Source organism: Helicoverpa armigera, chromosome 23 (genome assembly GCF_030705265.1).
Source record: "Helicoverpa armigera isolate CAAS_96S chromosome 23, ASM3070526v1, whole genome shotgun sequence".
Lineage (NCBI taxonomy): Eukaryota > Metazoa > Arthropoda > Insecta > Lepidoptera > Noctuidae > Helicoverpa > Helicoverpa armigera.
Genome location: NC_087142.1, coordinates 2,001,088 through 2,024,146, shown reverse-complemented (window position 1 = coordinate 2,024,146; position 23,059 = coordinate 2,001,088). Strand labels below are relative to the sequence as shown.

Sequence of the window (23,059 nt, the reverse complement as noted above, 5' to 3'; positions counted from 1 at the left end):
GTAATGATTGGAATGTTCTAGATGTATTTGAACTAGTTTAAACGGACAGCCAGAGAAGAGATCAGGATAACTTAACAGGATGCTTGTGAAATATTCAAGGTGACAAAATTTATGTGTAATTAAGTAATTTCGTGATCAAAGATGTTAAACACTTTAAAAATGTCCTTGTCTCTCGTCTTCTTAGCAACAAATTTCTTTAATAAAAACTTCGCTATGCCTAAATAAGAAACCGGTTTCAATAAATCATATCCTCCAACCGTTAGTCGCACCCAAAGACTCGTCTACTGCTTGTCTGCTAGAACTACTACCGAACGTGAAAATTTACATAATATGTCATACATTGCCGTTTTAAATAGTGTTGACACATTTTACCTGCAAAAAAAAAGTGACGTGTATTCGAAACCTGTTATATTAACAGCTTCACATAATGTTGTGTAGGCTCATCTTAGCAGTTCCGTTTATTTCGATAGTACTGACTACTATGAATTTTGTTTTATTGACTGTGTCAATTTGCGCCTTTTTTCAACCTTTATCGGTTAATAAATGGTTATCCTTGACTAGTGTGTTAACCTTTTCATCCACAATTTCGTTATTGAGCACAGAGGTCTAAGAATGGGATAGATATAACTGTCATAGATATAACAAGTAGTAGAATTTATGATCGTCTTTAGTTATAGGTATCTTATTGAAATAACGAGATGGAACTTTACTCCTTTCCAGGAAAATAGGATACAAGTGCGTTTTGAATCGGTCTCCAATTGATTTAATATGATGTATTCGTTGAACTTACATCACAATTTACATTTAAGAACCTTCAATTTGAAATAACAACCCGTCCATTTCCATCTCGAAAAATACGAGATTATTCTCTGCAATAGTTCTATCAAAGTTCATGAATTCCTTTGCCTTTATCACAATTTCTAAAAAGGAGTCGGCGCAAAAAATCTTCTCCCATTCTTCTCTGTCTCACGTCATCTCACTCCCAATCTACAATCTATTCATTTTTTCTTCGATCATCCTCTTCTTCTACATCCATCTACATTCATGCTTATACGACATCATCCTCACAACATGATCCTCATGCATGCAACAGTACTCATTGAGCTTTTTCAAACTGACATTGTCAAGGGAGGTTAGAATGCTATCTCCCGTTGTCTATGCCCCTGTTGTTACGTCAGACTGTCCGTTACTCAGACGTTGGCAATTAGCCGTGGCACTACCGTCTGACTACTATTTTTGTTTGCTGTAAACATGCATACGCATAGGCAAAGTCGAGCCGATTAGATGTGAAAAAAAATCGTGGGAATTTACTAGTCTTCGACTTTGTATGTGGCAGTGATGGTTTAGTTGTCACTTTGTGGTACTTAAGCTTAGGTAAAGTAATAATTTGAGCTGATTTAATTAATAAGTCATATTGCTTTGACGAGTTCCCCTATGATAGATTGGCTTCTAATTCTATATTCTCTAAGATAAAAATAGATATTTTTAACCGCTATCATGGTCCGAAGGTTAACGCAATATTCGTCACGTTAAAAGCTTAATTTAACTGCCAAATTTGCATTTTTAATTAGTCAGTTAGAAACGGTATGTTAACTTTTAGAGGCGATAAAAAACGTTGGAGATAATGTTTGCAGAATCAATGGGTTTTCTCTGGTTACTTCTTATTAAAGTTAAAGTAATTTTTTTAAAGGCTTAATGACGTTAAAAGTATACACAATTACTTTTTTTTTCTTTGTTAATATGTCTACTATTTCACGTTTTATGAGCGCGATGAGCAGTCTAGCATTCACTGGCCTTTCCGTCGAAAGCCGATTCTTTTTTAAATTTATCATTGTCGACTAGAAGATCTAGACAGAAATCTAGTCAGGAAACGAGGTTCATTATTCCTAGTAGAATGTCTGGCAAAAGCACTGAAAACCTAATGTTTTTTGTTTTTAAAAATATCTTCTAGTAATCTTTATTTTACTCAGTTGCATGAATACGAGAAGTGAGTTTTCGTGCATTCCATAGCGTGATCATTCATCTATGCTACTGTGTTGACAGGCAGACATTCAATGTAATTGTAATAGTTGAAATATTATGTAAATAATTATATGAAATACGATTATTACCTAAAAATACATAGGTAAGCCAAAAGTTGCACTGAAATCCGTAAGCATTTACTACAGATTGAAAGTCTTAACGTAGGTTTCGACACAAACAAGTAATTTTTAATCATACTATTTATAAACTTATTAATTGAAATGATTTCATTTATACTTTTTAATGGATTATACGTAAATTAATTTAAATAATAACACTGTTTATAAATACTCTGTAACTAAATTATTCGTAATTAAAATAAGTACGTATTGAAACATAATTAAAAATTGGAGTGGTTACCCGTTACAATCACTAACAGTCCAAGTTTTTACTAACGGTGAAATGGCACACTGAAGGTTTTTTGCTTAACTTGTTACTATCTAAAAAACGGTTAAACTCCAGTGGTGAGCTATGCCAAAGCTATAGATAACTATACTTTTAATGCAAATCTTTTTGTACAATAAAAAGTTTCCCATGTCACTTTTATTTTGTTTGCTGAACGTGGAAAATCTAAGTTTTCATTTGCTTCAATTAACGTATCACATTTATTCAGTGAAGCCAAAACTGCTGCAAAATCTATACAGAAAGAATCCACCTACTTAGCTCTTAAAACTATAAAATATATTTTGAATAATGTTGGAGCATTAACTTTATAGTATCTAGATCTTTCAAGCTGATAGTCCGATAAATAGGTCTACATAATGAATCGGTCTGACATTGTTATAGATCCGTTTCTCTTGTCATAAGTGACTCAAAATGAATCATTTGCATAATAGAAAGCGGATAAAATTTTCTGGATTTACTGACGTACGACGGTAGTTTTTGGTTGTAACACGTATTTGCCTAAATAGTGACTTTGATCTTAATTATGATGTGTCTCAAATACTTAATTATAAACATAATTGTATAGTTTATAATATGCAAAATTCTAAAATATTTAGGTTTCCTTACTCAATTTAGAACATTTACCCCTTAACAAGATTTACTCGACAAGTGCCAGAGTTCAAAGGTCCCTCAAAACACAGTCCCACCGTCCACAAATACTAAAAACCTATAAAATAGCAATGAAATCCGTGTCAACACGTGTTTCTTCCAAAAGGACATATCTTCAACTTTGTAATACTACACTTACGTCTTTTTGGAGTTGGGGTCGGTTACACTATACGTTGTAACAGTTTTCTGCGCAGGTGTGGTCTAATGTTCTCGTTAACTTACCTGTATGTGATCGGTAATAGTAGCCCTATAGAGTTGATTCTAATTTGATTTTTTTTTGCTGAGAAGGGCTTATTTTCTGCTTGAATCTGTTTTGTTGGTCGATGTGTATTCGTTTAAGGAATTTAATGGTCATAACACAAAAAACTAGATTCCTGAGTTTGACCTTTAGATCAGGAAGAAAGGATAGGAGTCTGCATCATGATCGCTGTTACAACTCTTCGATCATCTCGAAATACATATAGAGAGTTGCTACCAATTGCTACCCTCGTGGTTTTGAAGATATTCAGCATCTAAAGGTGCACTTTTCCCTGTGTGAAGAAACGGCACAAAAGTATTGAGCTTTTTTTTACCCACAATTAAAATTTGGACCACATCAAAATCAGTTTTTCGCATTTTCTGAAAAAAATGTTTTTTTGCGTCAACCCTCTTTAGATATACCTAGGTGTGCGATATGATGCAAAAATAACTAGATATAAAACCAATCTTATCAGTAGTGCGTAAACTAGAGTGGAAATAACTTTACGAGGTTACGATCATGTTCCCCGAAATGGTGGGAAGTATAATGACATAAAAGTTGAAATGTGGGTGTTTTACTCCTACATATCGCCATTTGTAGAGTAAGTTCCCTGTAATAATCTTAACAAGATTTACAAGAATATATTGAAAGATAATAGTTTTCCCTCGTATTACAGTTCTCCGCAAAATCCTTGCTAATATCATATCTACCATGTCCATACTTAGGTATGTTTTAGCACATAAAGCTAGTATAAAGCCACTAAAGCTAATAAAAGAATATGAAGACATTTTATTCTACCGAGGTTAAACAGTAAATGCAATAAAAAAATAGAGTAGATCTGGGTGCCCAAAAACGCAGGACGTACCTATTTCAAATTGACACAATTCGCTAATAACAAGGGGGAACTCCGTAAAGAGCAATTTAGGAAGCAGGTTCAACGCATTTATAATGTAACTAGGGTTCACTGTCACTGCACTTTAACCCTAACAAATGTCATGACTGCTAGATATGCCTGTCTGTTTGCATGCTATCGTGTCTTCATAGCTCTTCATATGCTATTTAAGTCCAGTTAGCTTTTTGCTGTAAGTAGAGTGGGAAGAAGTTCGAAATTATCTCGTGTGCAATTGTTATCATATTCTTTCAATTTCAAGGCGGCAACTATTCTTCCTAAAATTCCCGGACTTAGATAGTATAGTATTTCTTATCTTCGTTTAATTTTAAATTTTATATCATCTTAGCCGAACCATCAAACACGTGTTTCTTTCTTTCTTTGTCTAAATTATTTGCATCTCCCTCATAATAGTAGACATTTATTCGACAAGACGCAACTGTCAGAACATGAAAAATGTTTTACATTATTCATTTTCCGACAGTCGTGTTACAATCGTCCATTCTTAGGCTAAGTTTAGACTAAGCCACTTTACACCAATTGCCTAGTTTAGACTTTTTCCTAGCTTGTCATACATTTCTTTAGAAGACATTACAAACTGAAATTCCTAGTCTAAGATTTTTGCAGAGCTGTCAACGATCGGGCTACTTGATGGTATTTAAGGAAGACTTACGTTCAGCAGTAGACGACAAAAGGCAGTTATAGACTATCCTAAGTAGTTACTCGAACAACAGCAACATAACACAAACCTGATGAGGTGTGAGGAACCAGCAGACATTTGTGTCGCAATCTCTGTCGTCTATACTTAGCTTAATACCGTCTGTGACCACTTCACTATCCTTAAAGAGACTAATAGCTCTCGCCTGTCGTACAGACTTATTTCTAACTTGCGTTTAACCGATTAAATGTTAATTGATGTAAGATCAAACAAGCCGAACAACGCCTGTCTCGTTAGTCTTTGTTAAGATATATCATTAAATAGTTTCCGAGCTAGAATATAAATATGTGGGACAAAAATAAAGCTGGCTAGTGGCTAGCGTAGCTGGAAATAATTTTGTGCGTGGCAAAATGACGCGGAAACTAGACGGTGTCTTAATTTTCAATTTTGTTTGAGTATGGAGCTTGAGACTTTTAAAGTGCTTTATTAATATATTTATTAAGGTCTAGGACTTTTAGCTTTATTATGTCTGTTAAAGAAGATTTTGTACTAGCAAAGGAAGATACAAGAGTGACTCTATCGAGATTATAAGCGATATTTGAATAGCTCTTTATTATAGTATTTTGTATTTTTATAGTCTTGTTTAGTTTAGCGAGTGGAGACTCAAATATTTATGTGCGGTCGTTTAAGTTTGTAATAAGTAGGTACTGTAGAAACAGAAAGTTGCCAGTAATATTCTAACATACGCACGTATGGAGCCTATACTACACTAATATCTATCTAGAAATGTTTAAATCAAGCTTAAAATTAACTGAAAGGATTTATCGCACATGTGTACACTAGCACCACAGTATAGATTTAAGAACTACCCACTAAATCGTAAATGTTTGTGCCTTAGTTAAATCGTAGCAGTAATTTAAGGTGTCAAAGTAGTAGGTTAGTTGCGTATTGGACTTTATGACAGTTTGCTGCAATTTCATGGAAAAGCTAAATGAAAAATTTTCAACACCGGCACAGGCAAAAATATCATATTCCAAAGTAAAAGCCATACATACAGTATTATCAACATTGTTTTGTTTTTTTTACGGCAACAAAGTCCAGACGCCATATTCGTATTCAAAACTGAAAATTTTCGTTGAATAATTCATGAAACATTTAGTATGTATCCGAATCGTGATTTATATTGCATTATTATAGTTCACGCCTGACATTCCCTTGAATTTTCAATGTTCAATTCTTCTAATCTAGACTGTTGAATCTTTTGGAAACATACGGTCGAGTTTTGTGTACATATCCGCTACTTTAAGACACAAGAAGCCTTTGGGTCTTACTCCCTCCATATGTAATTTACCAGGAACAACGAAAGCTCGTATAAAATCATAAACAAATACACATTTGTACAACAAAATTCAAGAAATACAAAACCAAAGACAATCACACGGGTAAAACAAACCTCTTTCATAATCCGCTACCGATTTAAATCTAAACTACCGACGAACAATCGTAAAACAAAGATAAACGTCTCGGAGCACCTCTTCATAATAAATAGTCCGTCAAACATCGTCCGCTACTCTAATACGTATCTAAAGCACGGAGTAAGGAAAGATGACCGGAGATGTCATAATGCAGGTAGGCCAGGCTTCTTCTTCTAGGTCAAATACTTACGATGGACTTGAACCAAACAGTCAGTTACGAGTAAACTAATGAGTCGTTCGGTTTCTTAGGGACATCTTTAAACGATTTTTGGTATTACCAAAAAAGGAAGTGTCCAAAGAGGGCGTATAAGGGTAAAAACTGTAACGTTCCTCGTTCCCCGCACATCAACGTTTTAGCACGCTACTGTCTTAGAAGATTAACTGTTATGGCATCTCCGCTAGTCATTTTGTTCTCTATTATCTAAGGTAATGCAATATACAGTTATGCGTTATGCGTTTTTTGACTGGGCGATGCTGGGCGCTCGAGTTTGGCCAAACTGGCCGGTGGCCGCTGCGACTAGGGCTGATGTTCTTTTATTTGTATTTTTAAATTTCAAAAATGGAGTTCTAGAATTTTTTTTTGATTGTTTTCAAAATCCTTGCTGAATATATTGTGTGAAAGTTGGTATGGCTAGAAAGAATTTTGCGAAGAATAAAAGAAGAAAACTTGCTGCGTTGAGCACAAATAAAATTGGGATAACCATTTCCATATTGTGTTAGCCGTTAACAGATTATACCAAAGCCCTTGTTACGCCGTTAATAAAGCGGTACATTTCTTGCTTGCTTTAGATTGTAGGTAAAAAATCACTTAAACAGTTGAAGTAGCTTTTTGCTTACAGACTAAGTATTAAGGGCAATTGTGTTGGATAGACAGTTTGACACAAAAACACTCGTTTACGTGAAACCGTTTATTGAGGAAAAAGCGCTGGATACCGGAATCACTTGAACAGTAAGACTTTAGGCTCGTTTAACCTTTTTTTACAATATGAAATTCAAGATTAAACTGCCTTTTTCCACTCTGATCGGATTGTTTGCTAAAATATAAAATATTATGCAAGTAGGTATCTACCTATAGGTTTGCTGAATGACGTTGTATTGAATATGTATGTGTTATAAAATTTTTAAAAATACTTGTAAAATATTTGTGACAACCCTAATGACAAGTTTAGAATGTCCTACCGTTCTCCAGTCACATGTGAATATGGTCCAGTAAACTAACAACGAAATATCTAGATATTGTGACGTAACTGCTAAGATAAGCGAAAGGTTTGTGGGTCAACACTTTAGGTTTATAAATGTTCCACACGATAGGAACCGATGACCACAAGGTCTTAGATTAAAATGGTCAATTTATACATAATATTTTAGATACTTTTCTGAACCACATCATCTAAATAACCTTTTTCTAATCATGTTTGGGGCGGCTTGTAGTCTATCCGGACACAGCTGAGTACCAGTCACACTCTTTCACACTGATCTGACCTCCCCAATAAAAAACAACAATTTATTTATCAGTTCGTCACAAAAGGTGAAGGCCATTTCTTTGTAGACGGCATTGATAATTTGTGACCGACTACCAGATGGCCTCATAGGTCATTATCAAATAGAGACCCAGCTGTCCTTGACACTTGTAAGGTATATTAGGCCAGAATATGGCTTGCTAAAGTATCCTGCGCCGGTTAATATTGATATGATAAGAAGAAGGGGTTTCTGAGACAGAAAGGGTATTTTTGCTTATGAACAAGACATAAATGGGAAATATTTATTAAATGATGAAGAACAAAGCTGATCTTTCTAATGGTGGCAATCTAGCAGCCTGGCAACTCCTAACTGGCAATGGCAATTGCTCAAGAAAATGATTGGCATCCTGATCTTCAAATAACAGCAAATTGTGAACCAATCCATCATGTTCTTTCAATTACGAAGTCATATAGAGGATGCAGATTGCAGGGTCATTGAAAGGCTTGGTAAAATCCAGGTCTATGAGCGATAATGGAAGAGTAAAAGCAATCCTGGTGTTGAGCCAACATTGAAGACTGAATTTGTTAAAAAATAGAAAGATGGATGTGATTTTACTTCCTTATATAATACTTAGGAAGTGAGGGTTAACAAGAAGATTAACAATAAGCTTTGCGTAGCCAAAGGAGTTTTTATATTAAAAGTCCAGGTAGCTAGAACCATGTCCAACTTTTACAGTAAATTAAATCTCATTGTTAAAACCGGCCAAGTGCGAGTCGGACTCGTGCACGAAGGGTTCCGTAAATTACAGTTAAATCAACCTATCTCAAAAACTATAAGAGATACTTTGATCAAACCAAAAATCGTTGAAAGAGTTAATTAGCATGCATCACCTCTATTTTTTTTAGAATTTTATACCCCGTAGTTATAAAAATAGAGGGGGGGGGACATACTTTTTACGACTTTGAGAGCTGATATCTCAAAAACCGTTCACTTTAAGAAAAATGTTTTTTAGAAAACTTTATATCATTTTAAAAGACCTTTCCATTGATACCCCACACGGGTATGTACATCGAAAAAAAAAATTTCATCCCTCAGTTACATGTATGGGGGGCCCCACCCCCAATTCTTTTTTTTACTATTTAGTGTCATATTTTTGTAGCGGTTCATACAACACATATTCCCATCAAATTTCATCACTGTAGTACTTATAGTTTCCGAGTAAATCGGCTGTGACAGACGGACAGACGGACAGACGGACAGACGGACATGACGAAACTATAAGGGTTCCGTTTTTGCCATTTTGGCTACGGAACCCTAAAAACTACCATCGCAGGTGGGTTTTAATAACTGCGAAATGATAGCGTGTGAATGCTATCTATAATCTGAACAAAAATGAATTCTGCGTCACTTGTAGGTCATTGCACTTTTTATCTCAAACCATATGCCAAAACAAACAGCAGTGATAATAATACATCAAAAACTAGCTTGTGAAATCTGCCTATTACGTATTTCAGATCCAAATTTAAATTCCAAAACCCATTGAAGTTACAATCCTGCGCCTAAAAGAATGAACTTAAGAAGGGCAGAGAAAAGAGTTATCTTAATCCAAATAACATAAATATGGTTGTTACACTTAAAATATGTACTGTGAAATCTAACGGTTATAGTAGCTACCTACCGCAGATATACTTCCTTATGTACCTACGCCTCCTAATACACTCATCTGTCACTATTCTTGTACTGCTTACTACACCTCCTATTTACTCTCTTATATTCTACCACTATGTACTTAATTATATACCTACTACCACTCCCGTCATATGCTCTGGAACCACCAGTGTCCGTTAAAACACTGATGACACCTCGGGAAAAACCTAGAATACCTACTATTACATCAGTAAGTATGACAGTCCCAGCTGATACGACATAGTAAACATGCGCAAGATTATTCATCCTTGAAACGTACACACGTTGCTAAGCAAAGTTACACTAACATTTAGCTAGGAGTAAGCGGATCTAGTAGTCAGTCGTGACTGGAAGCTGTATCAACGTTTTTATTTAGAGTTTCTACTACATGTAACTGTTCACGGCTATGAATATGAATGACAAACTAATGGTTTTGAAAATGTAGTACATTGAGTTTGAGAGTACACACATTGGATATGCAGCAAGGGTCAACTCAGAACTTAATTTTTGCCAAAATCGACTCAAATCTTCGGTAGGAGAATGATAAAAGGTAGTGTTGTTAAGTTGAACGGCAAAAATTTTACAGACAGTTCTGTAAAGATGAATGGCTAAAATTTTCTTACAGAATAGAAGGATGGATAAGGGCGGGGCCTTATAAACACCGACCAAATGACAATCAAAACAGCACAAATACTCAGTTCTCCGCTAAACGCTCCGCTGTCCGCCGTCACTAAGCCCCGCCGGGCCCACGGCACTTGCAGTCCGATTCAGTTTTAGGTCGTCGCCTTACATAACAATTGAATAATGGCGCGTACGCATACCGTCCGGCCGCTAACACAAACTACACACAGCTGCACTTGTGATACAAGTTTGTGTATTTACTCATTATCTCTAGTAAACAGAGCCAAACTACTTTACTACGGGAAGCATTCTGTTAGATAAGTGTTATATTTAAAATTCCGGAACAGGTGAACGGGACTTTATGGGGTTTGCTTGGAAATAGCCCACACCATACGAGTGCTTGAATAACTCTGAATAACTCTGCACTGTCCAGGCCTTGGAATCAAAGGCCATGGCCTTTAAACTTGAAGACCACGTTACCGCACCATTCATTTGTAACTGTACCTACTAACTAAAGTCTACTAACTCAAAAAACTATCCTCCTCTTTCACCTTGTTTTTCCATGTTAATTAAGCAAAAATCTACATAGGACGAGTGAAAACATTAATATGGATTCATCTAAGTTCAGTAATGCAGACAACAGTTGGTCTGCAATTCAGGTTATATTTTGTCTGACATGGTAATTATTAAAGAACCCTTAACTAAAGCTGTCAGGCCTGATTTTCAGAGCAGCGTAACCAAGAAAGCACATTCAAGTAAAATGAATTCAGACAATAATTAGAGTCCCAAATCAAATGTTTCATAATCACTAGGACGTATAGTCTCGACACCTATAAGGCCATTCAATTTAACTATTCACCTTTGGACCATCGATTAACAGTTAAGATATGGAACCTTCAAATAAATATGTTAGGGACCGGACCGGATATTAGCCACATCCTAATGTTAGCTGATGCAGTGGCCTTGCCAACTAGGTCTTTTAACACATTAATCTTTGCAGTACTAGATGTATGTTGGGACATGACCCCGTATGATTGTTAATTGTAGCTCATTCGAGACTTATGATTAAGAGGAAACTGCGTTTGAACGTTTTTCTAAGCTGATTATAACCACTCTATGTACGAGTAGGTCTTTACCACATGTTTTCTGAATAGTCAAGAAATCTGATTCGATGATAGTACCCATATAAATAAATTCGAATAGGTTGATGCAATAAAACCTGTATTTCATAAACATGATGATAGTGAAATCGCATGTAAGTCCCAAAAAGAAGATGTTGCGATAAATCCACCAGAGCTGATTTCCCAAAACCCATCTGTTATTGAATTGGCAGGCCTGGCGCTTCATGCTCAATAAGCTCCTACCACGCAGGGTCAAGACTTGCAAACCTATAAATTTCCCATTCAATACCCATGTCCACAAAGCTGTCTCCGCTCGGCTACACTTGTTCCCATAACCTATGGCTTGCACCATAGAAAGTCTATTGAATTCAATGTAGCAGTGGACAGATGCATGTGTTTAGCGGTGCCGTTACTTAGATATTGTCGGACAAATCGCGGACTAAAGATCATGGGAAACGTGTGACAACTTTACTTGCCGTGTTTAAGTATTGTTGTTCATAAATAATGTTCGAGTCTGTTACTGAAGTGGTTGTCGTTGTATAGATTGAGTTAGGAACTTTCGATAACAGTTTATCTTGTTGCGAATGTTTGAGAGAAATCTTGTCGATTGAGCGAGTGTGGTCTCGTTGATATGTTCACTTCTTTGGTAGTCAATGTGGTTTCTATTTGTCTTTTATTGATGTACATATTTTCTATAATTTCATTCAATGTTGTGTCAATCAATTCTTGTATTCAATTGTTTCATCAATTATGTCTATATCGTAAATCCTTACATTTTATTCTTTCCTACGTCAGTAGCTCCATCATCGCTACAGTGTCAGTAATAAAGTGTATTATTTATAGAGTTAGGTGAAATTATGTCATTAGCCAACAGTATTTCATTGAATAATTTTATCATGTCCAGATCATTTGGTTTGATAGCAGAAATTTCAATTACCACGTTAACTGTCTTTGCATTTTGCATACTGGCTCTGAGAAAACATATTTGTTCTACGTTATGTGACGTTACGTACTTCTTAAGATTTTAATATTTTGCCCTCTTTTTATGAACTTCTATGTACTCCCTTTTATTTTATGTATTACCTTTATTTATCGTCAATTTCATTTGTACTTATACATTTTTAATAGTCCAATAACGTATTGTAGATTTATGGTTATTCCTAAATACAAATACAAATGTAATCACCTTTTTTATCAGATATTACCTCAAGCTCTGGGATTTCCTTGCGGACAATTGAAAAAGTTAACTTTTCCTTACATTGTTACCAACTTTTACAGTTTCAACGTTAAATATCGGTCAAAAATTCCGTATTCAACGTTATTTCCAAGAAATATGTCAAACTTAGATTCAAATTAATTGAATAGTTTAGCTCCAACCAAATCATGACGTTATCAGCTTGACCTAACGTAATCTCAAAACATTACCTACTTATCACAGTAGCCATAAATTACTGTTTGCCAGTTAAAGCTAAATCGTTAAATTAACCAAAGTTTTTGAACATTTAAGTTGTGAGCTTGATACTCAATTTGTTAATTTAATGTGTAAAATTTACATCTTCAAAGAAGCCGAGTATTTGAATTTTGTTCTTGTGTAGCTATTGCATTTTAACTTCGTAACATAATATCTACGGCCAATTAATAGAAGTATTTGAGTGGTCCAGCCTACAAAACAGTCAACAAAAAAATTATAAAGCCATATATCCTGTTCCCAATAAAAAAAATTGAACGTTGAAAACACATTCTTCACAACCAACTTTTCTTTCCCTAACGCCCGGAGAAGTAAAAGGGATGTCCTATCCTTCTACGAACCTGATAAAGGCAAACACATACATCTGTACTTAGTATAATATATTGAAAGTGATAGTGATTAGTGGAGCAATCAGACGCACTATTTACAGCCGGTTATAAATACGCGCCACTGTGATCTGTTGTCACTAGTTAAACACGATGGCCGATTGAGAGCGATGTTGTAAGTAACCTTGTGCACCAAAATGTCTTGCTTGCAAAACAAACACGCAAAAATCTATCAATTTTTCCGTAGTCAGAAAAATAGTGATGGGAATTCAAACATAGCGTTCCATTTTCGATAGTGTTCTTTTTTTTCCAGTATTTAAAGTCGATAAGTCACAATTCAAATATCGAACTCCATGGCTACCGTAAATACTGGCCAGCAAAATACCGTTCTGTACTGTATGACACTTATGCAATATTGAAAATCAGAAAATGTTAGCCTTCGGTAACGAGATCTCATTTTAGGGGTCAACTTGTGACGAGAATTACGCGAATTACAAACCGGAACACGGCAGAAGCCGGTCCGGCAGGTTGGTGCTCGACTTTTTAAAATATTTGGACTGAGTCTTTTTTCATTCATTTAATGACTTACGCATGTATTTAGTGTGCAAAAGAGATTTGTTGCAACGTCTCAATAAAAAGCAGAGGACACAAGACCAGTTTGTGATGCTAATGTTGTATGAAATTTTGAAGAATGTGAGTAAAGAATGATACACTTATTCATTAGCTCAACGAAAATTTGTCCATATGTAGTTTCCTTCACAATATCGGCAATGAGTTATCATGTTTCTTCACATTTTTATTCCACCTCTTATTTTTCAATAAAATTTTCGGAATCCAATAAAAACACAAAGAAAGCTTAACATTCAAACAAACCAAAAATAACAACCGAAATATCTCAGTAGCAGTAGGGCCGAAAATCGCTGCCGAACACGAAATATTTGGTCTTATCGACAAAATGTATCGTGGACACGGTATCCGCACTTCATGTTGCAAAACTTTTTTAAACTTTTCATATGAATTCAATGGACACATTATTTCATACTGACATTTGGTGGACTGTTATTTTAATTTATTATATTTTAAAATTTTATTGTTTCTTCTGTATTTTCGCGCGATTAAAGTCGTTTGCGTATTTTATTTATTTAAGTTACCCAATAATTTTTACTCCGCTTTTATTTTTGGGTGTTGACTTTCTCTTCATACATATAAATGGACAATATTAATTTTCGGCATTGTTTTAAATGACAAACACTGTATTTTGTCTTAAATCATTGAGTAGCTTTTCGTTGTTTTTCGTTTCTATCTACCGTACTGTGTGCGTATAGGTAAACTAGCAAAATAGAGCTGCCTTAGGAACTTGTGCTTACATTTTCCGGACAAACTGTTGTACCTAATTATTGGATATAGTTTTCAAATATAATAAAATGCTGACAAGTTTGAACTAGATGTGAAGTAAATTAGAACATTTTTATTTATTGAAATGCACTATCATTATTACTCGCTATCAGCTATATCTCTTATATTAAGACTTCAATCTCATTTCAAAGATATTGTACAACTGATTACAAAAAATATTCAAATCATAGTAAATGTGAGACGGAAAAACAGATATTGCCCGTTAAAATTGAAGAGCACGTGTTCAATTGAAAAACATACATTTATAACTAAGGCATTCATTTTTGTTGAAGTCGTAGTAGCAACTTTTCTAAGTTTGTATGTACTTTGTAAGTAGGTATGTATATCTTGGACACCAATGGCTGAAAGGTGAAGGAAAACATCTCGCGGAAACCTGAACTATAAAGTCTGAAATCACCAACGCGCCTTGAGCAAGTGTGGTGATAAGGCTCAATCTTTCTCCGTGTGGGAGAAGGCTTGTGCCCAGTAGTTTAATTTCGAATTTATCTTACAAAAAATCCACAAAATAGTTTTAGCTGACGAGATGATTTCGAAGCGAGTCTTGGCTTGGATTCTTTCAAAACAAACACTCGAATGCATCCAAACAGCTGTTAACATATTTTGGTGTATACGGGTTCTAATACAAAGGAGTTCCCTAAAATCACTATACAGCAACAAAGATTTGATATTAAAAAAAAATATTTAGTATTTTTTTAGGGAACTGAAACATGATTTGGGTACTACACTCCTAATCGAATATTCATCAAAAAATGATTAATGAAAATTTCATTAGTAGGTAATAAAAAACAATAATTTACACAGAAGTAGAGCATTACTCACGTCAGAAACTCGCTTATCTGCCATTCTATTGCAATTAATAAATAGACTCGGCATAAAAACATCCCAAACTATACCTATTTGTATGACTGTACTCAAGACCGATAAAAGAATTATTGAAAAAACCGACTCAAATAGAATAAATCTATTCGAATGCATAATAAATTGATTCGTTCCACTTAGTACCGCGAAGCACGTGTCACTTAGGAAAAATTCCAAAAATATCATTAAATTATTTATACAATGTATTCAGGGCCCTTCTTGACCGGTTGTTTATTTTATACGGGTAACAGTCGTTTGTGTAACTTTCCTACGTTTTTATCTCGAGTTTCTTATGTGCGTGCGCATTCTACGGCTTGTTTGGTAGCTAAGATGCTGCTGCGCGAAACGTATAAAAAAATACAATTGGTAATTTAAAAAAAGATCTATTAAAAAAAAAACCTTTTTTGTTTAAGTTTTAACAGTTTAAAATCAGTTATTCATGTTATTTTCTATTTATCTCTAAATTTCATTTACTATGTGTTAGACCTGGACACATTATCCAGACCAATTGTTACGAACATGTTTAATTAATATGGACCGAAATAAGACATTTTCAGTAAGACCTAAATTCAAAATATAGTCAGAAACTTTTTTAAACCATTTAACAACATTTATAGAAGGTGTTAACTACTATTAAAAGCCAGTCTTACATTATTTACACTCATAAAAATCCCTCAGAGAATGAATGTGTAAGAAAACATAGTTCATAATAAAATGTCCTTTTCTGCGTCAATAAAAATAAAATGCTTGTCTACACACGTAAATGAAGCCGTAAAGAGTTTTACGATAATCTTGTATTTTTCTTACTAGAACAACACACTAGGATTAGTCGGTAATCCCACGCAAGCCACTTGAAACTAAGATATGTTTACTTTTGTTATAAGTGTAAAGATAAAACCGAGAAGACCAATATTAAAAACTATTCAACTTTTAATAGCTATTAATATCAAAATCACAATTTTTCCTTAAGTTCACAAACCTTTTTGGAATAGGTAGTTAAGGCCCTTCCAAAAGTACCTACATATTATGACGAAGATTTTTTTTATACGCAAATGAGTGTTTTTAGAATATTTTGTGACGTTAAAACGCTAATGGCACCAATGAACTCGGAAGTCATTTTACTATTTTTAGTATGGTCACATTAATTTGACACTTTCGCAACGAAACGTTAATAACTCTTAAGTAGGTACCTACGTACCATCAAAAAATAGGTACTTAGAATGATAAAATATGTTTCTTGACTATGTGAATTTCTGTTAACCTGTAAAATGAAGCCCTCAACCATATCTGTCCGTCTGTTTGTTACAAATTCAAAAAGTGGTGAATACATGATTATGTGGATCTATAGCTAGTTTCAGGTTAAAATATGTTATTTATGAATTTACAAATTACGAAGATTTTTTTTTTCAAAAATTTTTCGAAAGTCACACAAAGCAGCATTTTAGCGACCTCCCCAAAATTAAGGTTAATTGACTTTTCGTCTACGTTATTGATTTTAGAACTGTCTATTTGTTTGTTAAAATAACCGAATGGCTTATTAATAGCGACTGGGCGATGGTTCTCACACATTAAATATATGACACGGAATATATTCCATGTCTTGTGTATCAATCACCATATAACGACTGCATCTAATTTTCGATTGAGTACCAACCCGTGGTTCTGGCCAATAAAATTCCGCACGCTGACGTTAAGCGTATGTAAATGTACATTTTTGTAATCAGATATAAATATGTATGATATTTGTTTTAGTAGCCGTTTTTATGCGTATTTTATTTACTTAGAGTACTATGTTGGAAGTTTTAGTTTAGTTTTTGCTTGCAGGCAAAACTGAAGCTTTACAACTTTGTTTCACTTATAAAGTAGCTTTGAACCAATTTTACCTGCTTCCTGAGGGAATTCGCTTCCGAACATTCAAATCGGTTCAGTAGTAAAAGCGTGAAAGTCGAACAGACAGTCATTTTTACTTTTGCACTTATAATATTAGTAAGGAACATATGTATGAAATAACCTGACTTATACTATAACTTTAACAGTCGTACACAATTGAAGCAAATAGAAAAAAATCTCCTAAGATAAGATCTAAAACTAACTGGCAGCTCTAATTATACCTGATAATAAAAGCTAGACGTAATAAAATTCTAGTTAAATATACTATGAACGAAGATAGGTAGCCTAGGACAACATTACTGACCTATATCTCATGTATTGACTTACAACTGACTGATAAGCAGCTGATAGATAGTTCTTCATTCATTACTGGCTTGTTCGTAATAGTTAAGTCGCGACTGGGTAAAACCAACTCGGGTCAAACCAAGGGGTTGTCTTACCCGGATAACTGGGTTGTACTGATACTCAGCTGCATGCGGTGAGACTGGAAGCCGACCCTAATATAGTTGGGAAAAGTCTCGGGAGATGATGGTGGCCCAGTGGGTAAAGAACCAATCTCTTAAGAACGAGTGTGGGAGTTTGATTCCAGGTCTAGCAAGAACCAATGCAACTTTTCTAAGTTTGTATTTACTTTCTTCTTCTTCTTTATTTTCAAAAAATTCTACTCAATATTCCTGAATTACTTAATAGTTTTAAAAGCACTTTCAAGTTATGTTTTAAGAATTATTGATTACTTACAAAAAGAGACCTAATTATTATTTATGTACAAACAAGTCATCTCATATAATTACCGCTAAGAATTATCATAAGACAAAATCTACTTAAAGATACCTGCACCACTTTGATTGATCCAATCAATCACTCTACAACGGAATTGTAATGATTGATTCAGCGGTTTAGATTATTTGGTAGAGTATCTATGTGTATGGTAATTTCATCTTTGAAAATGACCCACAGTATCACATGTATAAGAATTTATACATGTGATACTATTTTTAATAAAAAAAAAATAGTTTCTTTATATAAGCTTCATAGATAAAACATCAAAATTAAGCAAACGAGTCGTTACTAGGAGGAACATAAATTTAGTGAAATGACCACATTTGCCTTTATTGTAAAATAACGAAGCGCTTTATATAAGTACCTACTAGGTAAACTATATTCACATACCTAAGTACATACGCACCTTACGTCATGAGATAAAATATTTGCTAACATACGTGTCTTTGGCGCAGTTTTCTGCTAACCCTGAACCGTACACAGATATAAATATAAATAAAATCAAACAATTCATCGTAACATCAAAAGGAAAAGTGGTCAAGGGCAATCTCCACACAATACAGAGAATCAACAAGTCGCTACGCTACCACCCAATGGGCAAACTTACAAAAAAACCTAGAAAAAAACACCATCTTCATTTTTCTAACTCGGAATTTCGGAGACATTTCACCAGCAATCAATCAAACCAAACTACCGCAGTTTTCGGTGCAGATAACACGAAACGGGACAGCAGATAAGTAATTTATATCGCAACCGCTATCGTACATTGTATACTTTCTTCAGTTTATCGTCGTAATCAAATCAGTGCCAGATACCGGTAGGCGGGAAACGAGATAGCGAAACGAAAAATTCCGTGCGATTCTAAACTTTGTGACAAAAACTCCATCATGGCCGATTTATTTTTAGTTGCGAAGAAAATTTTCATTACGAGGTCATTGTTTTGCAGGCGGTCGCAGACGCTGTTTTGTCTCGCACACAAATAAATGTATTTAAGCATATGTGGCGTTTACATAATTTGTCATTTTTATTACTCAAGTATTGTATAAATTGCTTCGTAACAGACTGTGTGTAAACTCGGACTTTGTATTAGCTTCAGTCCGTTTTGTGACTATTATATCCGCGTGAACAATACGTTTGCGTTATCATTAGGTAGACTGAAGAGTTAAAGAATGATTCAAATGGTGTTTAGCTGAAATATAATGTGAGACACGTGTGTAGTTAAAATAATACCGTTTTTATCAATTCAGTCGAACCTATAGTTATTATTGCAGATTAAAAGATTCTTATTAGTAAGAGCAAGGAGGAAACCCATTTTTTATGCGCCTTCCTCTTATCTACAAATTATTACTACAGTCGTACCAAACGGAAATATGTAGACTAATTCAACAACACTTTTTATATTGGTACCCAAGTGACACTAGTTACCCTTTCTTACTGGCACGGAACCCGGAAGACGGGATAAGATAAAAAGCATGCACTTCATCGATATCTTATCGATACACACCCACGTTGTTCGCACATCATTAGACTTTAATAATCTTGATCTGCAACATTGCTTAGTAGCGTATAAAATTTTGACAAAATACCTAAATTCAATAAATTTTCGTCTCCAACTAATAAAATGGCTGTTTATTCAAAAGGATTATGCATAAAATGTTAAGTGGTTGCAAATAAGCTATTAAAATAAGATTACGTTTTTATGATGTAAAAAAACTTGTGGCTGCATCGTAGCTGGTTTTTGGCTAAAAAAACTGTCATAGATTCCATCTTTGGTCCGTAATAAAGTTTTTTTACCACACTTAGGCAACGGTTACGCGTATCACCCAAACGTATTTAGATAAAAAAATAAGAGCAAAACGGTGTATTGTCTCTTAGCGATTTAATAAATCAATCATAGTCTAGTCTATCTGCCATTTTGTCGAGAACAATAAAATGTGGCAAAATATTAATGAAAAAAATTGTGGATATTATAGTAGATACATTAGGTTAGTAATTTATGGGTTGTAAAGGCATGGCTTGCAATCATTGAACTGGCAACACCTTCAATGACAGGTTGTTGGCCCACCGCCTACAACACTCATTACGTAATCAGCTTCCTTCAATTAACATGAGGAAGTGTACGGGACAAATATTAAGTTTCTCAGCAACCCTTACAAGCCACTAGGATTCAACGTGTAATTTTATAAAAAAAATTAATCTTAAAAAAGAAACCTAAAAATTAACCACAATGTTTATTAAATCTTAACTAATATTAATTACTTATAGAAAGTAAGAGGTATATAATAATCTATTAAGACTTTTTCCAACGGACTTATTTTTAGCCAAAACATAAGGAGAACACAGAAGTTATCGCAAAAAGTATTACGTACATATTTAATACAATACGTCACTTTTCTTATAAAGAAGACTTTAAAAGGCAAAATTAATAGACTGGGTAAAGCAATGGGCCAGTATACTCTTGAAAACTACCACTGATTTTACGTTCAAGTCCTTAAAAATAGCTCTACTAGAAGATAATATCTTACTCGTGTCTATAACTGTAAAAAATAATATTTATAAGCTGAATAGTAGCGAAATTAAGAACACATATTATGTGTGTAGGTGAATATAAAAAGATGATCCGATGCAAGTTTCAAACGAAAGTGAAATTAAATCTTCGGTAACAGGAAAAGTGCTTATTCATTTTTATACCAATGCGTTTAGATATTTTGTATCTAATTCTAACAAAAAGTACAATTATTATTTTTTCATAAAATTTTTTTTTGACAGAAGCGGTATCTGATTTTTACGAGATTGTATTAAAAATCTTTTCAAGTTTAGAATACAACAGGTGTGTTGTCAAAACACTTATAATTCCTTAAAAAAAAAGACGTTTTTTCATGATGACCTACTAAAAATGCAAAGAGACCACTGTGTTGAAAAGATCTAAGTAAGCCACAGAAAGTTCTTCAGTGATTGAATTCTATGGTTTTTTTCTTGCCAAGGTAAGAGTAATATTTTATACCTATTAACATCAAAAAAATATATGTATGTATGTATAAGTATAAGTAAATTGCGTCAAAGAATAATTCTTATTTTTTTTATATTGTGAACAAAAAATGTCTTACTAAATGGCGTTTGTATAATGGGCCACTTTTTCACATATGTTTTCACAATTTGAATCCTACTTATACATCTCTGCCTACCATTTTGTAAATGCACTGTAAAATACACGAACTAGTAGGCATGTGTACTCGTCTGAACACGTGTTTCCATTCCACTAGTGCCAGTGCTAGACTGATTCTAAAATAAACTACCTTTTAGCACTAGTTGGTCATCACTACATTCATAAACTATGCAGCCTTAAATACAAACTTTATTACAATTAAGTGCGACGACTGATGCACTCACAAACTCACTTTCATTATCTCACCACTCAAACTTTTTTCTCAAAATAAAAATTTTATGACTTACGTCAGTTCCCTTGTAATACTTCGTCATTTACGAACCGCTAAAAACTTCAATAAGAAATTATTTTAATTTTAATGCTCACTATTTGAACACGCAACGTAATAAAACGGTATAAGTAATAAAATTAAAATTCACTACAATTCACACACACTAATGTAAATGGTTATGAGAAACTCACCTGTTCAAATCTGTATACTCTGCCGAGGACAGATGTTGCACATACAAAATTTTTGAACCAATAAACTGTTACACTTTGAATTTTTCCTCCTGAAACCGAAGTCACACTTTCGAAATACGCTAGTTCACACAAATGGATGTTTTTCAAAACCGCGTAAGTTTCCCAACGGCGTGTCACTTTCGTACAGTTTCCGACCAGATCGTGTTCACTTGTGGTTATTGTAACTCTAACTCGAATAACTCAACACTCGTATTATTGGTGCAAATAGACATCACACAGGGAAGGTAATCGATACTAGTAATATTTCCCACCGACGTTTCTCTGCGAACTGAAAATCACGCACATTATTAGCTAACACATGAACCACTTAAAAATACACTTATTAAGTTTCGGCACTAAAATATCATAGAGTAATAAAAACGCCTGTAGCGTCACGCGGGAGAAATAAACAAATTCAAAATAACCTACACTGTCAATAAGAAAATTAAAAGAATCGATAAAGGACGCGATAAAACGTGTAAGTCTGCAAATGTTTACTCAAATAATTGGTGCGCCGTGTACAACGTATGTTGAGGCGCAAACTTACAGTGCGCCCGTGCCAAAAGAGATTTTGTCAAGCAATTAGCAGATAACTGTCGTCAGATGGAACGAAAAAAAAGTTTTTCGGCAAGAAAGTGTTCGCCCCGAGCGTTTCGTAACAGGCGAGCTGAGCGCACAAGTCGTTACACTGAAATCGTCCCAAAGCAGAGATCACGTACGCACGCCGCGTGGAAACAGACCACCTAGGCACCAAACACCAATTTTCACCTGTGCGAAATGATAAAATCAACTTTTCCACGCGGTCCGGCCTTCGCTGCATTGTTATGCAATTGCAAAACGCCGGACCGGCTGCCAAATCGCGAAACTAAGGTTTTCGAACGCGCGAAGTTGTTCGGAAAAACGTTAACCGGAAAAATCCTAACCTCAAATAGAGAAAGCGGCGGAAAGTTTTTGGTGATACTTTGAGGTTATTACTCTATGGTATTTTGTGTTTGCCGATCACATGTTGGTCAATTACCGGCTGCGATTTATCGTGAGCGTGTTCGGGAGCGCGCTCGGCCGACTTCGTGGAGCGGCATAACGTGACCGGCGCTGGCGGTAACTCGCGCGATACTGAGGCGTCGCGCCCAACTGCTATCTGGACTCCGCGGCCCGATACACTTTACGTCTTCAAAAAAGCTCGGCCTAACGTGCTAGCGGTACCGTCAGCAACGAAAACTGGTATACGAATGTACGGTCAGAAAAAACGTGGACCTCGTGTTTTGGCCATGTAGTATAATGGAACATGACGACACGTATGCTTCGGGGAACAGATGCATCATCAATGACAAAGTCGTAAAAGATATTTTTTCCCGAATTAAACATATTAATTTAGAGACACAACCGTTAATTAGCTTAACCAGTTGGCTAAGTATGATATACAATGATAA

The 23,059-nt window shown here is 34.8% G+C and overlaps 1 protein-coding gene across 3 annotated transcripts in view; it reads right to left on the bottom strand.

Annotated features, from left to right (window-relative positions):
* Positions 1 to 22,787, bottom strand: part of LOC110371358 (fibroblast growth factor 22) — a 199,198-nt gene extending 176,411 nt beyond the window's left edge. For 2 of the 3 annotated variants that reach the window (XM_021327558.3, XM_021327560.3), the window contains exons 1-2: positions 22,648 to 22,787; positions 21,591 to 21,918 (exon numbers count right to left, since the gene is read on the bottom strand). The gene's annotated coding sequence lies outside the window, so the exon portion shown is untranslated. Of the gene's footprint in view, positions 1 to 21,590; positions 21,919 to 22,604 lie in introns of all 3 variants that reach the window. The other variant, XM_021327559.3, reaches the window with a different exon arrangement.
* Positions 22,788 to 23,059: the final 272 nt, after the last annotated feature.